This window comes from Meriones unguiculatus, chromosome 1 (genome assembly GCF_030254825.1).
Source record: "Meriones unguiculatus strain TT.TT164.6M chromosome 1, Bangor_MerUng_6.1, whole genome shotgun sequence".
Taxonomy (NCBI): Eukaryota; Metazoa; Chordata; class Mammalia; order Rodentia; family Muridae; genus Meriones; species Meriones unguiculatus.
Window position 1 is genome coordinate 161,430,725 of NC_083349.1, and position 13,631 is coordinate 161,444,355.

The following is a 13,631-nucleotide window of genomic DNA, read 5'->3' on the forward strand; positions in this document are numbered from 1 at the left end:
AAACAAATACATCCATCTTGTTGGTATGAAATTTATATTTCATCTTTAATAAATGATAAGATTATATGTACACCAAGGAATTGTTTTAAAATAAAATCTTTGTGATAGCTATGAGTATATATTTTATTTGTGGATATATTTAATCTGCCCATATACCTGTGGTCAAATGCAAATTTCTCATTTGGAAGGAGTCTCATCTCAAATGAAAAATCTTTAAGCATGTCAACTTTAACCACCTATATGGGCATGTCTGGCCTGCTTGCCCCACAGATCTGGCTTAAGCTTTACTGTGTGGTTGGGAAACTTCCTTGGGGGATTAAGGAAGTGGGGAACCTATTTCTAGTGATAGGAAAATGGCAGGAGTTAGAAACACACACACATTTATAAAATATAGAATTGTATACATAATCATATATATATATGTGTGTGTGTGTGTGTGTGCGCGCGTGTGTGTCATGGGAGAGGAGATTCAGTTCATTTGGTTTTAAATTGCATCTCAACACCTACCACAGTTCTTAGCGCATACTAGGTACTTAGTACATACCTGATGGATAAACGGGTGGGAGCCCTTTATCCAAGCTGTAAACCTACACGTTTTTATGTAAGTAAGATTTATTTTTATTGCAGATCAAATAGTGACGTAAATTCCTACCGCGTCTTCATTACAGATGATTGTCAGTGAGTGCTTTTGAATCTGTACCAATCAATATAAGTTACTGTAATTAGATTTGCCCTGGGAAAGATGCATACTGCTCTAGGAAGACCATAAAACATGCAACAAATGTCAGATGGGAGAAAAAAACGTGTCTGAGATCAGGACAATAAATCCTTGATTAGGACGATAAATCCTTGATGAGCCTGCAAGCTCAGAGAGTAAGATGTTCTAGATAACCGAATTTCAGTTAAGGATATAAACAGGAAGTCCCATGTATCCATTCACAACCAATCTCTACTGTGTTTACCTAGAACAGCAAACATCAGGGCATCCCATTGATGTACAACATGGTCTTTCTTCTCATCACCATGCCTTCAGTATCCATGAAAGTCACTAACTGCAGGATAGTTAGATATGCTTGTCATGCTGTGGGGAGGCTTGGGTACAGTTAGTGCATCTATTAAAAACAGAGAGCATGGAGTAGTACAGAAAAAGGCAGAAGTAGCTTTTATGCAATATCAGGTCAGCCCCATATTCAGACTCCTAAAGCATCCCTGTTGTTTTGTTTTTCATTCAGTGCTATGGTTCAGACATGGTTTGACTATGTCCCTAGAGTTTCATGCGGTGGAATCTTGATCTTCGGGAATGGCAGGGTTGAGGCATGGTTGGTTGGGTCCCTGAGAATGTGTCCTTCAGATGAGACAAATGCCATTCTTGTGGGATCCCAGTGAAATGTTACTAGAGTGGATTATTATACAAGAACAAGACTGTCCCTGCCACACTCTTTGGAACCCCCTCTGGCCTTGTGATCTGCCTCTCTCATGTGTGACCCCTCCGTGATCTCATCATCCATGATATAATGAAACCAAATTAGTTGTCACCAAAGGCCAATTGATGCTGCTGTCCAAGGTTGGATTTTCTGCTTCTAAAAGTGTGAGTTAAGTCCACCTTTATTAGGCTGGCAGATGGCTCAGTGAGCAAAAGCATTTGATGAGCAACCCCCCAAAACCAGAATTCAATCTCCAAAACCCATGGGATAAGAAGAAAACTGACGGGGACGAGATGACCCAAACCTGGGGCTACACTATCCAGCCAGGGAACAAGCCCAAGATGACCACCAGTTTGGCACCAGTCTGGCACCAGTCTGGCACCAGTCTGGCACCAGTCTGGCACTGTGCAGGCCCAGGTGGGCAGACCATGCCTAAGATGACCCCTGCCCAGTGCCACACTGCACAGTCAGGGCACAGCACTCCTGAGACCACTCCTGAGATGATCCCAGAAACCCAGAGATCCTGGGTGCCACTAAGAAAGGAAAGTAGGTGGTGGAGAAATGGGAGAGAAACAGGACCACAAGGATGTGTGAAGAGAGGCAGAACTGGAGATACGAGGGTAGTGAGGAATAGCTTGATGTGAATACTCACCTCAGGTCATGGTGAGGTCCTGGCCTGTGCTGCTATTGAGGGCCGTGCTTGGGTCTATGACTCTGTAGCAGTGGGGGTCTGTTACCACCAAAGGCCATGCAAATATCCTTGGCCTGGGCTGCTGAGTAGAGCCGCAGTGATGTCTGAGGGTTGTGCAGAACTGGCCCCAACCCTAGCCTGGCCATCCTGGGAGAGCTGGCCCTGCCCCTCACCAGCTTCAGCACTAGGGAGAGTAGGCCCCGCACCTTGCCTGGGCAGCACAGTGGAGCTGGCCCTGATGATGTGGACACGAGTGAGCCAGCCCCAAGGACATGAGGGTGGGAGAGCTGGTTCTGTCCCTTGCTGGCTGGCTGAGACATTGGATGAGCTAGTCGGGGCTGGAGAGCTCAGCCTGGTGGTGTGGGTGTGGGAGAGCCAGCAGGCTGACCAGCTCAGATACCTCTCTCAGGTCCAGATCCAGGGCTTTGAGTTGGCCCATCCCAACAATCACCCTATTGACAAACTGCTGGAGCACATGAAGGGACCAATCCTACAGATTTACAGCTACAGGATCCCCATGACACCGTGTATAAACAGGATATCCAAAAGGAGTTCCAGTAAGTATCTAGTATTGATAGTGTAGCAGAAGCCAGAGGCCTCAAAAGAGACCAATGAATCATTGCAATAAACATTTGTAAGCAAAGAAGTGTGGACAAAAGGACACACTGTGGGACACTCTGACCCACCACAGCTTCGATGAGATGTTTGTTTTTTTGTTTTGTTTTGTTTTCTTCTGTGAGGGAGCTTTCAAGGGTAGAGAGCAGGTGTGAGGAGATGGGGAGATGAATGGGATGGGAGTGCGTGATGCGAATATCACAAAGAGCCAATAAAAAGTTAAAAAAAAAGAGAACTGACTCTTGAAAGTCAGCATGCATGAAGCTGTACACACCACACACACACACACACACACACACACACACTCCTTATCTACAAACACACACATCACATACATACACAATTTAAAACAATTAAAAATAACTCAATACATTTTTCCTTGTAAATTAGATAACTTGGTATTTTCCAGCAGAGGCAAGACTTGCCAACTGGCATTCTGTCAGGGAAGTAGAGACAAACCTGTTGGGTGTGGCCTTAAGTCCTGAGATGATGTCACTCAGGGCAGCCAGGGTAATGTGGTTCTGAATAGTGGGCCTGAATCTAGGGTTAAGCCCCATCCAGTGTAGAGTCAATTGCTCTGAGCTTTGGACAAGAGCTCCAGGCTCCAATAGGCAGCAGAGTCATGACAACTGTGACACACAGAATTCTGTAGCTTTAGCAAGGTCCTGCTGACAGGATCGGTCCAGGTGTGTGGGCCCAGGGCGTATCACATCACATGACTCACATCTATTCTTTGAATATCTGTCACCCATCTGAGAGCTGGAGAGGATGAGACCTCTAGCAAGCTTGTCTGTGCCTTCACCGAGGACCCGGTGAGCAGCAGTAGCATTTATTCTGAGGCATTGCTGCTGTTGCTGTTTCAGCTCATTTTACTCCAAGTATTTTCTTGCAGTTCTCCTTCTATATTCTCTCACTTATCAAGAGAGATTTCCTTTTGTTGTTCCCGAAGGCTATTTCTGAAATCCTGACACATCGCTCTGTGACACATATCTCTCATTCTTTTGTGTATGAAATCAGGGCAAAGAGAAAACAGGAAGTAAGGGAGAAATTGTGGGATCCACTTTGGGACACACTTTTGATAATATGAATATGAAAGCTGAACTTGATTTTTCTAAAATTCATTTTGGGAAGGTTGCAAATGCTTGAATCTAACACACTTTGATCACATACTTGAATCTAACAATCTTCATTCATTGCCTTCATTAGAGGAATTGAAAGAGGTGGCTCATATTGAAAGTGTGAAAGGTTTAAAGAATATTTTTAAAATATGATTTTGGCTATATCAAACACTGTTTTCTTCATACTAGATTCTGAGTGGAGAGGAGCATTTCCTGGTGCCCTAAAACCTTCCAGAAACATGTCCTATATCTGGATTTCTAATACCAATCTGCCCTGACCTTCCTATTGGCATTCTACACTTTGTCTTAGCAGAAAACCCTTTGTGCATGGGTCAACAAGGGGTCAATTCCAAGATTATCTCTTAGATTATGGCACGTAGATGCTCAGATTCCTTCTCTCTAGGGCTCATTATCGAGTTCAAGGCCAAGCATGTACCCAAGAGTCATGTGAGTGATCTGAGGACCCTGCAGTGACTAAGTTCAGTTGATCTGAAATAACTTACAGGATAATTTTCCCTTTTTTAAAAATTTAGACAGATCAGATAGAAATGAGGGAGATTTCAGAGTCAGGCTCATTGCTGCTGACACAAAGTGCCTGATATCTATAGGTACCATCCACGTTCTTATCAGCTGGCCATCAGAGGGCCTTTTGTCCTGCCATTGACTTAATCTGGGTGCTTCGAGATCCCTCTGCACCAGCACGCCTGCTTCTGTCCTCATATCTACCCTTTGCTCATGTCAGTAATAAAAGTTGCTCTGCTTGTCATCACTGTCTCCTCTGACATCGTTGCAAAGGAGATCCAGAAGAAGATGGTGAGTCACCTTTTCTTTCAAATCTCTCACAGCATTTCTACACATTCTTGGATTACACCAAACCAGGGATTTGAGAGAGGTGGTGAAGAAACTGAATCCATTAAAGGGTGAAAGCTAGAGAGGGCATTGATTAGAAGGAACTCTACAGACTTTTTAATGCTTCATCTGTCTCTGAAATGTTCCACCTCCGAAGAGATAAAAACTTCAAGCCATCAGGATGGCTCTATTCATTGGGTTTACTTCTGTTTAAGTGTGTCTCCCTTTTCTGAACAAACTCTCCATAGAGGCTATTTAAGTTAATATTTGAAAGTGTGCGCAAAGTGCTGAGTTATTGAGGATTACAAAGTGACCAGTACTCATGTGACCAGAGCTGGCCCCCAGATGGAGTGTATCATGCACTTGCATCTGTATTGAATGAATCAGTGTCCTGCAGAAGAGAGTGGGAGGAAGTACCACAGAGGAGAAAGTGTTGGTCAACTCTTGCTTGTTTAATGGCTCTTGGCTTTGTCCTACTCCAAGCCCTATCACTCTTGGATGATATCGTTTCTGAGAATTAAATGTAGCAATGTGTAGAAGGAGATGAGGATGGGATGGGATCCAAGGGCCGTTCTTTTGAAGTCTCTCTGGGTGAATTAGTTCTGGGATCAGACAAGGAAATATAATAACCAAAGTGAAGGACTTTTTCATTTAGCATAAACAAATTTAATTAGAAAATGTGGAGACACTGTTCTGGGCCAGTCGCTGGACCAGGTGCTTGGGACATGCAGATGAAAGATGAGCAGTTTCTGTTCTCAAGAACTCTGGAGTCTGCTATAACTTCCAAGTGTGGGTGTAAGAAATTTATTTGATAAATCACTTCACACTAGGGGTGGTATGTGGCTTGAAGTAGGTGACATAAAATAGTTGTGTCGTCCTAGGCATGGTATACTCTTTAACTCTGGGTATAACTGCAGCCTGTCACCCATTGATCTTGGAGGTTAGCCAATAAAATTGTGAGTCAAAGAGAGAAGAAGGCAGGAGTGGCAGATGTGAGAAGACAAGAGCAAAATAAAGGGGAAGGAAAATGCAGAATGAAAGGCCAGAGATTTAGAAAAGCACAGTGTATGGACTGGGGAAATCTGGGTGGCTTTTTTTCTTTGAATCATCATCTAAGCCCTAGATGACTCTAGAGAAAAATAAGAAGAATAAAGATGATGAAGCTTTTATTGCATGTCTGTTTAAAGTTTCAAAACCTTTTTATGACAAAATTATTTATTTTAGAACTATCTTCTTGATTTAAAATCTTCCTTTTTGACAGCACAAATACAATTGACAAAACACAGAATTGAAAACCAAGTCTCCTAGGATGCCTCAGCCTCATCTGGAGAGCCTAGAAACCAAGAGCTACTGAGTGACTGATGGAGTAAGAAATTAGTCACACTGTTCCTTTCTGTGGTACTCTCGCCTGTTGCACACTGAGGCATTTGGCAGAAGGAAGCTAACTAATTCCATGTTCTTTGTGTGGGCTATGAAGAAGAAACAACAGAAGAGTCTAAAACTAAAGCATCCCTTGCACTTTCTATATGTAACACATTCAGGAATTTGAGTTAAGGAAGTCTGAGAAGAGAGAGCCAAACTTGTGTTTAGGCAGCTAAATGGAAGGAGAGGAGAAAGCATGAGTGAGTCATACTCTCCCATTGGAGTGAAAAACAATTCTTGTCTTTGTCATCAACATCATTCACCAACCAGATAGTAAGCAACTCAGAAAATGGTTCCCCCATTGACTAAGAAGAAATCACCTTCAGTTTGTAAAAAGAAATAAGTATTAATTCTTCTCTAAGAATTTGCCAAGTCTAGAAACGCACCCTGACAGTACAAAGGTCCAAAACAGTGATCACTGCTTTTGGAGGCTGAAGAGGTCAAGCGCCCTCTCTTTGGTGACCTGACAGAAGCCCAAGGGAAGCACTGGTCTCTGGGGGGAGTGGGAGAAGGCAGCCACTGTGTTATTTGCTGAGACTGTAGAGTGGCTTTTCAAAGCCCTCTTCTAACTTCATCGTGACTATGGCACCCGGTTGCCCAGGGGCGGTGTGTCTTCTAGTGCTGCCTTATCACCACGACTAGGGACTAAACAACGCCCCTTCAAGCCACCGTCCATATCTTAAAGTGCCACCCCCAGCACGAATCAGTATGGGGTCAGGGGTTGTGAAGAGGTGACTGAAGTCATAAAAGTCATAAGTGTAGATTCCACGGTGTCCTTAAAAGTATCCCTGTAAGAAGAAACATGACTGAAGAGAGCTCTCCTTCCCTCCCCAGCAATCTCCATGTGAAGACAGAAAGAAAATGGCTCTTTATAAACCAGCAACAGTCTTCAGCAGAAACTGATCAGCTGGTACCTGGATCTAAAATTTTCCAACCCTCAAAGCTATGAGCAACAGAATTTTATAGTTAAACTACAAAGATAGCTAAAGCTACCCAGTCCTTAGCATTTCATTGTAGAAGCTAACAGTAATTAACATAAAAACCCTTTCTTTGTGTGTGGCACTTTGAGGGAAAATATTCAGTATAGACTCAGCTGTTTGACTTGTTGGTCTCCAGCTGGCAGCTCTGTTTAAGGAAGTTCAGAAGATGTGACCTTGCTGGAGGCTGTGTGTCCCTCGGCATGGGCTTTGAGAATGTAATTACTGGGCCAATTCCAGTTCCCTCTTTGCTTGGGACCTACTGTTCAAGATGTGAGCTCTCTGCTTCCTGCTCTTGTTGCATTGCCTTTGCTGCACCATCATGACTAGTTATCTCATCTAGAACCATAAGCCCAAATAAGCACTTCTTTCTTAATTACTTTTCTATTGCTGTGAAGAGACAACAGGATCAAGACAACTTATAAAAGAGAGCATTTGATTTGGAGCTCACCATTCTAATGGGTAGTAGAATCCTTGGCCATCAGGGGAAAATGTGGCACCAGGCAGGCAGGCAGGCAGGTAGGCATGACTCTGGGGCAGTAGGTGAGAGTTTGTATCTTGAAGCAACAACCATATGTAGAAGAAATCTCTTAAAACAAACAAACAACTAAAAAAACAAAACCCATGTCCTATGGTTGAGGCAAGAAATAGAAGGTGGGATATCTGTCAGGCAGAGAGGATTCTGGGAGAGAGGGAGGCGAGGGAGATTCAACTGGCAAGATATGAGGAGAATGTATCATGGTGCCTAAGCACAGGTAACTAGCCATGTGGCAGAATGTGGGTGAATATAAATGGGTTATTAAGTTATGAATTAGTTAGAGAAGAGCCTAGCTATGTAGCCTAGTTATTTGTATATAATAATTTTGGTCTCATGAATCATTATTCTGGGAGTTTGGGTGAGCTAGAAGGTAAATCCTCCAACAACAAGTCAGAGATAGCTAAGAAAGAATGGGTTGGACTTTTGAAACTTCAAAGACCATCCCCAGTGGCACGCTTCCTCTAACAAGACCACACCTTTTAATCCTTCCCCAGAACAGTTCCACCAACTGGGAACCAAAGATTCAAACATCTGAGCCTATGGGATCATTCTCATTCAAGCCACCACGCCTTCCTTCTATACCTCGTCTTTGTCATGGAGTTTTATCACAGCAATAAAAAACTAACGAACACAGTGTGACTATATGTTTATGTATGTGGACATGCATATTCATGTGTATGGAAGCCAGAGGTTATTGTCAGTGTCTTCTTAGTCAATTTCCAAATTATTTATTGAGACAAATATGTACCTCAGGCATCTGTGGGTACCTAGGACACTCATTCAAGGCCAAGAATCCAGGAAGTGGAAAGCAGACACACACCAGGCATATTGATACGCTACGTCTGCTGGGCTCAAGAACCACATGCGTTAGCTCTGCCCTCTGTATCAACTAGTCCCATCAGAAAGCTTTTCTTTACTTCTTCCTATAACACTTCACTTCTGCCTTAGATCTCAATGCTACTTAATTACCCAGAGGCGGGAGGACTATTAAGAGATTCATCAATTCCAGTTTTGAACGTGTATAGAGAGAATAAAAGAAAACGTTTATGTCACATTAAAATGAGTTTGGAAGATTGACACTCAGTTCTTATAGTAGCTGTTCCTGAGTACTAGGATGATGTGTGGTTTTAGTTTATAGATTTTGGACACTTTCATTTTACACTCTCACCTCTTATAAACATAACAACTATTTGCAACAATGAAAAGGTGACTTGTCTTCCTCTTGCAGCACTCACTTGAAGCAGACGTGTGTTCTGCTTCAGCAAGGGAGAGCCTGGAGGGTTTCCCATACAAAAACAAGGGCACCAAGGTTGGGGCCCCAGAGACTACAGAAACAAATGGCAGGAGGCGACCCTGAGTGATCCAGTTACAGACAGGGGGCATGGGGAAGGGGTGATAACACTGGTTCAGTTCCAGGCCTAACTGGGGATCATGGAAATGATTACCAGATGGAGCCCTTCGGAGATGGGAGGGCTCTGTAACCTGAGCACCCATGGCTCTAGTGCCCTTGCCTCGGAATCTTGGGTTCAGGAGAAAGAACACGTCTGGGACCTCCAGAAAAATCCATGGACTGGAAGGGTGACTGTAACAAATTACAGAGTGGCCTGCAGAAGCACACCCCCATCTTCGCAGCTCTGCCTTTGTCCAGCAGCACAGAAGCCAAAGGCAGGCATGTCCCGTGTCTGTGTGCTGAAGAGTATGTGGCCAAGATGGGTGGCACGCTCCGTGGTTTTCTTGGCAAAAAGCTCTGCTCTTTTTCTTCTATCTTCTGAAGTGCCATTTTTGGCAAAAGCACATGGGTGAAATACTATATGTTGAGGAAAAGGAAATAGGAGTGTTTCCACTGCCTCCCCCCGCCCCCCAATTCATAATGAAAAGTATGAACAGTAGAGAGCTAGGATTTCTTTATAGGAAAACATGATGAATGAAAGCTGCTTTCAAGTGTGAGAATACACTGGAGGAGACCTGCTAATTAGAAAGTCAAAGAGCTATTGTGTTCTCTCCAGGGGAATTTTGGAGGCAGGTGGTGACCTGAAAAGAATAGTATTTCTAGAAGGTTCCCAGCTTACAGACATGGATCCCCTCCTAAGTTGATGTTGGAGAGCCATCGGAAGGGATGGATGGTATAGTCTGTGGAAGCTTAAATCTGTTCTCATTTGTCTGCCTTTGCCTGTAGAGTTTGTAACTCTTAGAAGAGCCCCTGCAGTGCTTGCTCCTTCAGCAACTACTGAGCGGGAGGAGACATAGAAACATACTTCACGTATGCTCATTTCATGGACTAGAAGACTGAGTGGTGGCTGTCAAAGATCTGTCCTAGAACCTTCACATGTGACCTTATTTAAAAAAATGTCTTCATAGGCAGCTTCTTGTGAGGAGAATAATAGTTTGGATTCCTATAAATTCAGTGGCCAAGATCTTTGTATGAGTTATGTCCATGAGGAACAGAAGAGAAGACGGTATGGCCTCGGAGGCAGATTGGAGAGACATGACCACAGGACAGGGCAAAGAATGCTGTGGCCACCAGCGGCTGGAAAAGACAAGCAACGACTTCTGCTCTAGAACCTCCCAAGTGACAGTGGTCCTGCTCACACTTTGGATTTAGAAGCTTTGCTTCAAAAAAGAGCGTGAGTGTATTTGTGCATTTTTAAGCCACTTAACCTATGGTGGTTTGTTATGACAGGAATCTAAAGCACACATACTTAGCTACATGTATGTAGCTTCCTATGAGATACAGATACGTCAGCATGCAAGGCAGACAGGAATGTGCCTAATCATATGGAACACAAGATTCACTAGGGAGGACAGACCCCATGTACCACACTGCAACAGTGGGGGGGGGGGGAGGGCAGGGGGAAGGAGGTATTTTAGGCTTGGTGAATAGATTAGTCCAAGCTTCAGCCTAGCATGTGTTAGGGCCAGAGCCAGTCATGAGCTGATTCTGAAACGCCACTCCTTACATCTGTATCTCCCCTTCCTTAGGCTGTGGGATGTCAAGGAGCAGCACAGAGCTTGGTTTTCTGAGTAGAGATGCTTATCCTGGGGCTTGGCACGTGTGATGTGTATAGTAACCTTATCTTAGAAGAAAGGCTCCATTGAAGTTAACCTTTTCCACACTTTCTTTTTTTCATATTTTGACCATGTTTTTCTCCTCTCTCAACTCCTCCCTGTTCCTCCCCAATTCCCTACCTATCCAACTTCACTTTCTATTGCACTTTCAAATACACAAATAACAAAGCAAGCAAAACACCCAATAAGGTTAAAAAAAATGTCGAACAAAACAAAATGAAATAAAAAGCCCAGAAACAAAACAAAACATATGGAAAAAACATGGAATTTGTTTTGTGTTGGGAATTATTTCGGGGATTAGGGTCTCTCCTAAAGAATGGTTGATATGCTCAATGACACTCCATTGAATAAAACTGATTTGCAGGTGTCAATTGCAAGAAGATTATTGGTTAGTGATTTTGCATCAGTGCTGGGACCCTGTCTGACTTGAACCCATGAAAATCTTGAGTGTGTTGCCACACTCTGAATTCGCATGTGCCTCAGTCCCATTGTGCATGGAAGACACTGTTTCCTTGAAGTCATCTGCCACCTCTTACAACCTTTCTGCGTCATCTTCTACACATTGTCCAGTTATGGGTCCTGTGTTACTCCCATCTACTGCAAGAAAGAAGCTTTTCTGATAAGGGTTGAGTAAGGCTCTAATATATAGGTATAAGAATATGTCATTAGGAGTCATTTTATTGCTATATTTTTGGCAAAATAATATTGCTAGAATTTCCTCCTAGACTCCATGACCTATTTAGTCACAGGTTCTTGGCCAATTTAGCAATGTCTTGTGTGGCTTCCATCTCATATAATAGGCCTTAAATTCAATCAAAAACTTATTGGCTACTCCCATAACATCTGGGTCGCTATTGTACCAGTATATCCTGTAGGCAGGTCACTGTTGTAGGTCACGGGGTTTGTGGTTGTGTGACATTGAAAATTGCCTTTCTTACCCTGTAACATGCAAACTACCTTCCAGCTCTATGAACACTAGCCAGTGGGGGTGAAGCTTCCAATTGCATCCCGTCTGACTTCTCCATGTTTGATGACACAAGAAAGTGTTATCTTCAGCTATAGAGCCTTACTTTTACCATCAGGTTGTAGAAAACAGCAAATAACCGTGGCAATAGCCTGTTGTGTTTAGGGGTGATTTGTAGTTGGCCAGTCCCTCAACAAGACACAACCCATTTTTTTTTTTTTTTAGCACTGGAGGTCTTACTGGGTGGCGTAAGATTCTAGTTATGGCCCTGTCTCCCTCATTATATACACTATGACATATGTATATGTATTGTATACAGAATGCTTCCACAGTGGCAGGTTTCCATCTAGTTGTCCAAAAGGTCTTTAGTGTTAGTTGTCCCTCTCAAATTTCTCATTTCATTTTGCAAAAGGAGAGCTCATAACCAAAACAATTGATGTCTTTTATAAACCAAGTCTTCATGTGGGGTTGTTTTTTGTTTTTTTTTCTGACGCTGACACTGAGACAAGTGTGCTAGGAGAGATGATCCCAGGAAACACTGGTAAGACGTAGAAAGATAACACAAGGCATGGAGGCCATCCGGGTTAAAGGTTCATAGTTAAGAAATCTACCAATATGTACAGGAGAGCTGCTGAGCAGGTGCGGGAGTTAGAGTAGGGCTCATCTGGAGTGGAATGTATTCAGCCTTAGGGGTACATTTCTACACCAATACCCGTGAGTACAGCGTTGAGTGATGTTCATGGTGATCATCATTCCCTCATGCTTTGACCTGAGCAATAATGGTGAAGGCCTCTGGCAGAGATGTGTGGACATATTTCCTCAAGAGTTTGTAGTTTGGCTGCAGAAATTGATTCGAACAGGCACAGGACTCTTTCTATGGGCGATTATGATGATCTATCAGTTAAGCCCCCAGTTCTGCAGCAGCATGTGGAGAAAGAGGCTTGGGAATTTTCTTAGAAACCCCATGCTTCCAAACTGGATGCACTGTAATACAAAATGACCGAATCTCCTACTCAAATAAAAAATCGGTCAAAAGTTGTGTATCAGTGACTGACTGAACTACCCTCTCCCATTTCTTCCTTCTCTTTCACATTATACGATTGAGTTGGTTATGGCTTGAACTTGCTTCTATTTCAGCTGAGATATTACAAAGAAAGCAAGAGCAAAGACCAGGATGGAGGTGAGTGGGTGAACAGATAGGATAAGGAGAGGGGTTCTTGGTGTAGAAGTCATCACAAACACTTGCAAATTTGGTGGCACAGATTAGGCATTAGGAAATCGTGCCAGATCTTTCTTTGGGGAAGCCAAAGCCAGCATCTTCCAGGCCGTTTCACCTGTGATAAGAACCCATGGGAGAAGTCACCTTAGCCCTCAAAAAACCCACACAGGATGTTGAGTCTTCTTTGTGTCAGGATGGTGACCAAATCCTCCCAATGGAGAAAGGGAGGTGGAAAGACCACAGTGGAGGGAAATGGATCCCGTTACCCTCACACAGTGGCACAGAAGAAAACAAAGCCCCAGCCAAATTAATTGTTTGGGGAAGGAGGAAGGGAAATATTTTCTTTGCCAACCCACCGTCCTGGAAAGGGGGTCCTTTTCAGTAGTTGCTGAGGAATGTCCAGAGAGTGAGAAATAACATCGTGTCTGCCATCCTCCCTGGGGATGAAACGGAACAAACCCCTGCTTCTTTAGAAGCAGCAACAGTCATAAGCCACTTCAGAAGTTGGTTCTCAAACCGAAGGCCAGAGGTCCCCGCGCTATGTCAAATGCCAGAACTGTCAGATGTCAAAATACCGTCGGGTGGCCTTGGCAGGTCTGAGACAAACTGCTGCACTGGGGAGCATGCCACACTCACAAGTTCATTAGAGGCTGTGTAGAAACAGGGTAAGGGGAGCTCCCTGGGATAACGAGAATGAACCCAATGGAGAGGCGCTGCTCTCACCTGGTGAGAAGGTGTTAGGACCAAA